Below are 9,287 nucleotides of genomic sequence, written 5' to 3'. Positions count from 1 at the left end.
CCTGATTCCTTAGCCCTCCGCTTCGAAAAACAACCCAAAATTTCCCCAAAATCTTACATTCTTCCCAAAACCTCTAACTCATCTCTGGCCTTCTCAAGCTGACTAGACCCTCCTCTTCCCTTCCAAACTCCCAACTCGGCACTCTCCAAAAACCCCAAATCCTCCATTCCCTTCCCTCGGCTTACTCCTTGCACTCCTCCCAAAGCCCCGTGACTTAGTGCCCCACGCCCGCCAACTCAAGTGCACCAGCTACAAAGCACCAACCTAAGCCCCTGGCAACCCCAAACCATCTTCTTGTTGCGTCAATGAACAAAGCTGGGTTGAATGTTGAAACAGACTCAAGGGGCTGAATAGCCTCCTGTTCTCATTTTTCTAATTCAAAACCTTAGCCCCGTTTTCCTCCCCCACCAAATCCTAGAGACCAAACAGTTGGCTCCACAGAAAGCAGAAGATAAACCTTTCACTCCTGTAGTGCCTGGCATGACCTTGAGATGTCCCAGAGCATTTCATAGTACATTTGAAGGACAGTTCTTGTGTAATGTAAGAAACGCAGGGGCCATATTGTGGCCCAGCAAGGTCCCACAAACAGCAGTGTTGCAGTGGCTGGGTAATCTGTTGGTGTTGAAATCAACTAGGAGAAAGTGAGGACTGCAGATGCTGGGGATCAGAGCTTAAAAATGTGTTGCTGGAAAAGCGCAGCAGGTCAGGCAGCATCAAAGGAGAAGGAGAATCGCGTTTCGAGCATAAGCCCTTCTTCAGTTGGTGTTGTTTGAGAAATATGTATTTTCCCCAGGATACGAAGAACCTTCCCCAGTTCTTCAATTTGGGGACCTCTTACATCCATCTAGGCAGGCAATGACATCTGAGTCTTATCTGAAGGACTGTGTCTCTGGCAATGTGGCACTCCCTCCTTCGGTACTGCACTCAGTTGTTCAGCCTGGGTTTGGCTGAGGCGACAGGTGGGGTGCTTGAACTTATGATATTCTGACTCTGAAACGAGAGCAGTACTCACTGGGTTAATGTCGTTCTGTAGCTAGCTTTGCAGTTGAAGATTGGGCAGGATTTGGGTGGGGCCTGTTCCAAACTGTGGTGCCATTCATCCAGGAGGGCACAGGGCAATGAAGAAATTGCTCCCTTGTGGAACAGAGCCCGGGGACCTGTTCAGGCAGAGTTTGTGCACATCTGTCTGTGTCAGAATACACAATGAAGAAGCCAGGATCCGCCAGGATGTTACTGTGACTCAAGAACAAACAAGGACTTGTGCTTCAACACCACCTTTCTCCGCCTTGAGACTATCCATATCACTGCACATCCCTGTGGAATGCATTTATTTTCAAAATTGTAGTCACAGAATAGTTACAGCACAGGAGAAAAAGAGTCCCACGCCCATCCATGTCTGTGCTGGCTCTCGGTAACAGTAACTCAGATAGTGCCACTCTCTTGTCTTCTCCATGCTGCCTTGCAAATCTGACCTCTTCATAAAACAATTCACCTCCCCTCTGACAGCCTCAATTCAACCAGCATCCAGCAAACTCTCAGGCAGCGCATTCCAGACCCTAACCTCTCAATGTGTTAAAATATATTTGCTTCTTTTGCCAGTTGTTTTCAATCTGTGTCCTTTGCTTTGGTAAGTAAGTCAAGGCAAGACTTAGACACTTACAATTGTAAGGTCCTGGGGTGTGTTGCCAAACAAGGAGACCTTGAGGTATAGGTTCGTAGCTCCTTGAGGACAGAGTCACAGATGAACAGGGTAGTGAGGAAGGCATTTGTTATGCTTGTCTTTGTTGGTCAGTGCATTGAGTATAGGGGTTGGGATGTCACTTTGTGGCTATACAGAACATTGGTTTGTATTGACTTTTGGAATACTCAATTCTGGTCTCCCTGCTTTGGGAAGGATGTTGTGAAACTTGAAAAGGTTCAGAAAAGATTTACAAGGATGTTGCCAGGGTTGGAGGGTTTGAGCTACAGGGAGAGGCTGAATAGGCTGGGGCTGTTTTCCCTGGAACATCAGAGGCTGAGGGGTAACCTCATAGAATCATGGTTTATGGGGCATGGATAGGATGAATAGCCACGGTCTAGTGGGGGAGTCCAAAATTAGAGGGCTGTGTGTTTAAGGTGAGAGGGGAAAGATAGAAGGGGCAACTCTTTCACACACTGTGTGTGTATGGAATGAGCTGCCGGAGGAAGTGATGAAGGCGGGTAAATTACAACATTTAAAACATATAATGATGGGTGCATGAAAGGGAAGGGTTTAGAAGGATATGGGATAAATGCTGGCAAACGGGACTAGATTAATTTAGAATATCTGGTCGGCATGGGCAAGTTGGACCGAAGGGTCTGTTTCCATGCTGTACACCCCTATGAATCTCTGGTCATCGATCCTATCATCATTGGGAATGGTTTCTCCCTGCTGACTCTTTCCAGACCCCTTGTGGTTTATGAAAACCTGGATGAAATCTTGTCTCCACCCACTCTACCAGTCCCAGTTCCTCCAACCTGTCTTCACAGCTGGATTCCTCAGCCTGGAACTGTTCCTGTGAATCCTGGCTGGCTGGATAAATGCGGTCGTGAGTGTGGGGACGGCTTGTCCATAAGGTTGGAGGAGTGGGTAAGTTTCTGATCGCTATAAACCCACACACCTTTGCCATAACAATTGTGTGCACAGCAATGTCTCGTGCGCCTCAAGTGATCAAGCCTTAGCTGGAGAATTGTGTCAAATTCTGGGCCCCGCCCCAAAGGAGGAATGTTGAGGCCTTGGAGAGGGTACAGAGATTTCCCCAGAATGGCCTCAGGGATGAGCAGCTTCAGTTCATTGAGACTGGAGAAGCCATTCTCCATGGAGCAGGGGTGGAGAGATTTAACTGGTGTGATCGAAATCTTGAAGGGTTTTCAATGAGTAAGTAAGAAAAAACTGTTTCCTGTGGCGGGGGGATGCCAACAGAGGAACGCTGGTTGAACAAATCTGCAAAAGAACCAGGAAAGATGAGAATTTTCCGTCACTTTCTAAGTTGTGATTTAGAACATTCTGCCTGAAAGTGCAGTGGAAGCAGAATAAATATCTTTGAGTTGGATATGTATTGTACAACACTGGGGTCTGGGGTGTATCACAGAATACACTAAGTAAAAGTTCCCTGTACACAGATCCCACCAAACGCCCCCAGGACAGGTACAGCATGGGGTTAGGTACAGCATTAAGCTACCTCCACTCTTTTAAACTGACAGTAAAGCTTTCTCTACACTGTCTGCATAAAATAGTCTTGATCAGCCATTTGTGAGTGCACTTAGAATTTAAACTTTGACAGGTTATTGAACTACTTGGGCATCACACATATCCAGGCTAGAGAACAAGGGGCGTTTTCCCTCTTATGCCCCACTCTCTAATCACCTTGAACAAATGTTCAGTCACAGCATTGAAAACATCAATTTACCAATGGCCTGAACAGCTTTTTTGGAGAGAGAGGTTTCCAGATTTTCACTTCCCTTTGTGTGAGGAAGTGCTTTCTGACATCACCGTTGGAAGTCCTGGCTCCAGTTTCAAGCTTCTGGTCTCCAAACCTTGCCCCCCACCCCTCTCCCCCCAACAAGCATCTTCCAACAAAGGAAACCATTTTACTCCATTTGCACCATCAGATCCTTTAATCTTAAAGATCACCTCATAATCTTCCAGACGCAAGGGAATGTCAGCCGGGATCATTCCGGTAAACCTGCTGTGTGCCATCTACTACCAGAGAAGGTTCACTCGGATGATCTTCGGGAGGGAGGCATTGTCTTATGAACAAGCACTAAACATTTGGGCCTCTACTCACTGAAGTTTCGAAGAATAAGAGGTAATCTCATATTGGATTCTTATGGGGCTTGGCAGGGTAAATGCTGAGAGAATATTTCCCCTCATGGGAAAGGCTATGACCAAGGGCATATTCTCCGACTTGAGATAGAGTCATAGAGCTGTACAGCATGGAAAACAGACCCTTTGATCCAACTCGTCTGTGCTGACCAGATATCCTAAATTAATCTTGTCCCATTTGCCAGCATTTGGTCCATATCCCTATAACCCCTTCCTATTCATACACCCACCCTTTTAAATGTTTTAATTAGACCAGCTTCCATCAGTTTTTCTGGCAGCTCATTCCATACACGCATCATCCTCTGTGTGAAAAAATTGCCCCTGAGGTCATTTTTATATCTTTGCCCTCTCACCCTAAACCTATGCCTTCTAGTTCGGGACTCCCCCATCCCCCCAATCCCAGGGAAGAGACCTTGTCTATTAACCCTATCCACACCCCTCATGATTTTGTAAACCTCTATAAGGTCGCCCCCTCAGCCTCCGATGTTCCAGGGAAAACAGCCCCAGCCTGTTCAGCCTCTCCCTATAGCTGCAACCCTGGCAACATTCTTGAAAATCTTTTCTGAACGCTTTCAAGTTTCACAACACCTTTCCTATGGCAGCGAGACCAGAATTGCACGCAATATTCCAACCAATGTCCTGTACAGCCGCAACATGACCTCCCAACTCCTTGAGGAGAAATTTCGTCTCTGAGCATTGAGTGTCTTTGGAACTCTTTGCCATAAAGACTTGTGGGGGCAGGGTCCTTATGTATACTAAATGCTGAGATCGATAGATCCTTGATCAGAAGGAGAAGCAAGGGTTACGAGAAAAGGCAGGAAGGACTGTCAGGTCAGACATGATCCTATTGAATGGCGGAGCAGGCTCGAGGGGCCGAATGGCCTACTCTTGTTCTTATTTCTTACGGCGCTAACCCTCCAGAGCCGAACACTGCTTCCTAAGGTGTGCAGCCGAGACCCTGTCGGAACAGTCTTACTCCAGAACATAGTGAAACCAGAGATTTGATAAACTCAAACATAACCTGCACTCCTTTGTATTGGAGCCGCGGGGAGCTCAGGCTGAGAATACATTGCCTCTTTCAGTTCCTTTTGAACAAAGTCTGCATTTTGAAAACTTGTCGTTTCCTGTTTGAGCTGAGGCTACCAAGTCCCTTGCCTGGACATGCCCAGCCACAACTACTAGCCTGACATTGATACTGAGTACTGGGCTCTGCCTGATGAGGCCTGCATGTGCTGACCCCCTTCTTCACGGTAAAGTCATCGAAAAGCCAAGCTGGCTGTGGGTGGGCCTCAGGCCATCGCTCCCCACCTGTTTTGTCAGAGTTAGGTAGGTCAGAATGCTTTTTCATTTATCTCTGCTTGTCTGTCGGGAATATGTGCTGAGGCATCTCTGTTGGAATGTTTAAAATCCCTGTGTGATCTTGTGATCTGTGACCTTGGCCTGCTCTGCAGTATGGTACTAAATTCTCATCACTCTCTCTCTGCAGCAGAACAGACTCTAGCTTTTGCAGTCCCTCAGGAAAGAGACGTTCTTCTGAGATTCAAACAGGCACAATTGTCTCACATCAAACACAAACAGCACAAGATCAGGGCCAATTCAACCAGTGCGGTACTGAGGGAATGTTGCATTGTCAAAGGTCAGTGCTGAAGGAGGGTCAGTGCTGAGGGAGTGGGCATTGTCGGAGGGTCAGTGCAGAGGGAGTGGGCATTGTCGGAGGGTCAGTGTTGAGGGAGTGGGCATTGTCGGACAATCAATGCTGAGGGAGTGCCGCACTGTCGGAGGGTCAGTGCTGAGGGAGTGGGCACTGTCGGAGGGTCAGTGCTGAGGGAGCACCGCACTGTCAGAGTGTCAGTGCTGAGGGAGCGCTGCATTGTTGGAGGGTCAGTGCTGAGGGATTATTGGAGGGGGAGCGCCGCACTGTTGGAAGGTCAGTCCCGAGGGAGCACCGCGCGGTCGGAGGGTCAGTGCTGAGGGAGTACTGCACTGTCAGAGGGTCAGTGCTGAGTGAGTGTGCACTGTCGGAGGGTCAGTGCTGAGGGAGCGCTGCACTGTCGGAAGGTCAGTGCTGAGGAAGCGCTGCACTGTCGGAGGGTCAGTGCTGAGGGAGCGCTGCACTGTCGGAGGGTCAGTGCTGAGGGAGCGCAGCACTGTCGGAGAGTCAGTGCTGAGGGAGCGCTGCCCTGTTCGAGGGTCAGTGCTGAGGGAGCGCTGCACTGTCGCAGGGTCAGTGCTGAGGGAGCGCCGCACTGTCGAAGGGTCAGTGCAGAGTGAGTAGGTACTGTCGGAGGGTCAGTGCTGAGGGACTGTTGGAGGGGGAGCACCACACTGTCGGAGGATCAGTGCTGAGGGAGCGCTGCACTGTTGGAGGGTCAGTGTTGAGTGAGTGCCGCACTGTCAGTGATCTAGATCTGTTGGAATATCAGTGCTGAGAGAGCACCACACTGTCAGAGGGTCAGTGCTGAGGGAGTGCTGCCCTGTTGGAGAGTCACTGTACTGAGGGATCCTTTGGATTCATGTAAATGATCCTCTGCCCATTATTAGGGATTGGGGCAAGATTTTTAAAATTAGTTTCAGTCATGAGATAAATTGACTGCTACGTTCAGTTTCACAGTTATCCAGTGACAAATGCTTGACGTAAATGCTGACTCAACCAGGACAGACCCATGACTGAAACTGTGCTGAGTTAGCAGGGTTTCACTGAGGCAGCTGGTGTATTATTTGGCCTGTGTGCCAGTCCCCCCCACAGCAGCTTGGGGGAAATGGAAGATAAGGCAGAATTCTACGCCGGATAGCTGTCATGTGTCTCCTGTTTGATGGTGATGTGGAGCCCCATGTGAGGGTTGCAGGGATGCAAATGGCATATAGGCAAGTGTGGTTTGGCAGTGTTATCATAAGAACAGTTCCTGCATTAACAACGAGGCCATTCCGCCATTGTGTTGTTGCTGGCTCTCTGCAAGAGCAACTTGCTATGTCTCATGCCCCTGCTCTTTTCCCTGTCGGCCATTTGGCCCCATAAGTCTGTCCTACCATTTAATAATGCAAAGTGATTCCCTTTGGAAGGTCGAATGCTGAATACATGGTTAAAGTTCCGATTCTTGGCAGTGTGGAGGAACACTGGGATCTTGGGTCCACGTACATCGATCCCTCAAAGTTGCCGCCCAAATTGATCAGGTTGTTAAGAAGGCGTATGGTGTTTTGGTTTTCATTAACAGGGGGATTGAGTTTAAGAGCTGCTGCTCTATAAAACCCTGGCTCGACCACACTTGGAATATTGTGTCCAGTTCTGGTCGCCTCATTATAGGAAGGATGTAGATGCTTTAGAGAGGGTGCAGAGAAGATTTACCAGGATGCTCCCTGGATTGGAGGACTTGGCTTATGAAGAGAGGTTGAGTGAGCTTGGGCTTTTCACACTGGAGAGAAGGAAGAGAGGTGACTTGATAGACCTGTACAAGGTAATGAGAGGCATTGATAGAGTGATAGCCAGAGACGTTTCCCCAGGGCAGAAATGGCTGTCTCGAGGGGGCATCATTTTAAGGTGATTGGAGGAAGGTTTGGGGGAGATGGCAGAGGTAGATTCTTTACACAGAGAGTGGTGGGTGCATGGATTGCAATGCTAGCAGTGGTAGGAGAGTCAGAGACATTCGGGATACTGAAGCGACTGCTGGACAAACACATAGATGGCAGTAAATTGAGGGGTGTGTAGGTTTGGTTAATCTTAGATTAAGGGAAATACTCAGCACAACATCGTGGGCTGAAGGGCCTGTACTGTGCTGCACTGTTCTCCGTTCTATGTAATAAGACCATAGCTAATTGGATTGTGAACTCCAATGCACACTCCCATCTCCCCTGATAACCATTCACTCCCTTGCTTAACAAGAATCTATTCACCTGTGGCTTAAAGACATTCAAGAACTCTGCCTTTTTAGGAAGAGAATTACAAAGACTCATGACACTCTGAAAGAAAAAGTCTCCTCATCTTTGAAACCGTTGTAGATTCTTCCATAAGAAGAAACAACTGCTCCATATGCTCTGTATCAGGACCCCTCAGGAACTTGCATGTTTCATTGCAGTGGATACAAGCCTAGCTGATCCAACCTTTCATCATCCATCTGAGGAAGGCTCACTCAACCCGAAACATGAACACTTATTTGTCCTCACTGATGCTATCAGACCTGCTGAGCTTTTCCAGCAACTTCTGATTTATTTTCATCATACAATCCACTTGAAAATGCTTTTTCCTTGCCCTCTTTTTGCCAGTTTACTTTTCGCTAATGGGAACAATTTCACCCTACCAACTTTACCCAGAAACCTCCTGACCTTATAATTATTTGTAGCAACCTGTTCAAAGATATTACAGCCGACAGATGGTGCTTGAATTTAGGTGTTCTGATCGAGACGGTGAGACACCACCACTTCAGCACAAGATCCCTGTTCATGATCTTCTGCATCTCTCTCAAATCCCCTCTCCATCTTCATCCAGGATTTGTGTCTGAAAGAGGTCCCCTTGTCACATTTGTGGAATTCTCTCGCTACCTGCAAGGGGTAGACTTGTAGAAAATATCTGGAAGTTTAACAAGGTCCAAATCCTGGTCTCCGCAGCAAGGGTGAATAACATTGGATAAGGACAGACTCAAGGGACAAGGGGTCTGGCTGCAGGAAGCAAAGGGATGTCTCTGTTCTCTCCATCAGTCACCTTCCTATTCCTCCTTTTCCATGGCTCTCTCACCCAGGAAAGCCCACTAATGCTCCACAAGGAGCTCTGACATGTCAAAAACCTTTGTTCAAAGCAAGGAGAGTGATCCTTTTGCTAGCATTCACCTCTTAACATGAAAAGAAAAAGCTTATTAACCAGTACTTGGAGATCAGGATGTCAGCACAGTTCAGAATGTTCCACAGCCACTTTGATAAATGTTCGTATAGAGACTGTTCCCATGTCACTGCCCAAAGGGCTAGAATTGCTGGTGTTCTCAAACTCAGGAGTACAGAATAAGGCTAGAGTGACATGGATACATGGAGGTCATTACTGTCTTCCTCTTGCTCTCTCCCAGTTTGCCTCTCTGTCTGTTTGTTCCTCTCACTCCCTGGCCACTGCTCATATGCTCTCTAAGCCCCTCCCTCCTGTCTTCTCCCACTCTGCCCCTTCACACACATTCTGCCCTGCTCTCTCTATTTGCCAACACTCACCCACACAGATACACACCATCTCTCTGCTTGTTTCCCTCTCTCTCTATCTCTCTCTGCTCTTTCTGTGTTTGCACTTCACTGTCTCTGTCTGTCTGCCTCTCTCCCTTGCTTTCTCTGTGTCTGCCACTTTTGCTCAAACTCCTTGGCTCATGCTCTCTGTCTGACCTCTGACCCTGTTTTGCTCGCTTTCTGTCTGCCCTGCTCACTCACTCTCTCTGCCTGTCTTTCTCACTCTCTCTCTGCCTCGCTCACTCTCCCC

The 9,287-nt window shown here is 48.1% G+C and overlaps 1 protein-coding gene across 1 annotated transcript in view; it reads left to right on the top strand.

Moving 5' to 3' along the window:
- The first annotated feature begins 2,323 nt into the window (after window positions 1-2,323).
- The window catches only part of LOC122544290 (lipoma-preferred partner homolog), a 23,062-nt gene continuing 16,098 nt past the window's right edge, over window positions 2,324-9,287 (top strand). Inside the window, exon 1 of the mRNA XM_043683370.1 lies at window positions 2,324-2,608. The gene's annotated coding sequence lies outside the window, so the exon portion shown is untranslated. The remainder of the gene's footprint in view (window positions 2,609-9,287) is intronic.

This window comes from Chiloscyllium plagiosum, chromosome 48 (genome assembly GCF_004010195.1).
Source record: "Chiloscyllium plagiosum isolate BGI_BamShark_2017 chromosome 48, ASM401019v2, whole genome shotgun sequence".
NCBI classification, from domain to species: Eukaryota; Metazoa; Chordata; class Chondrichthyes; order Orectolobiformes; family Hemiscylliidae; genus Chiloscyllium; species Chiloscyllium plagiosum.
Note: the sequence above shows the minus strand (reverse complement) of the source record. Positions and strands in the feature narration are given on the sequence as shown.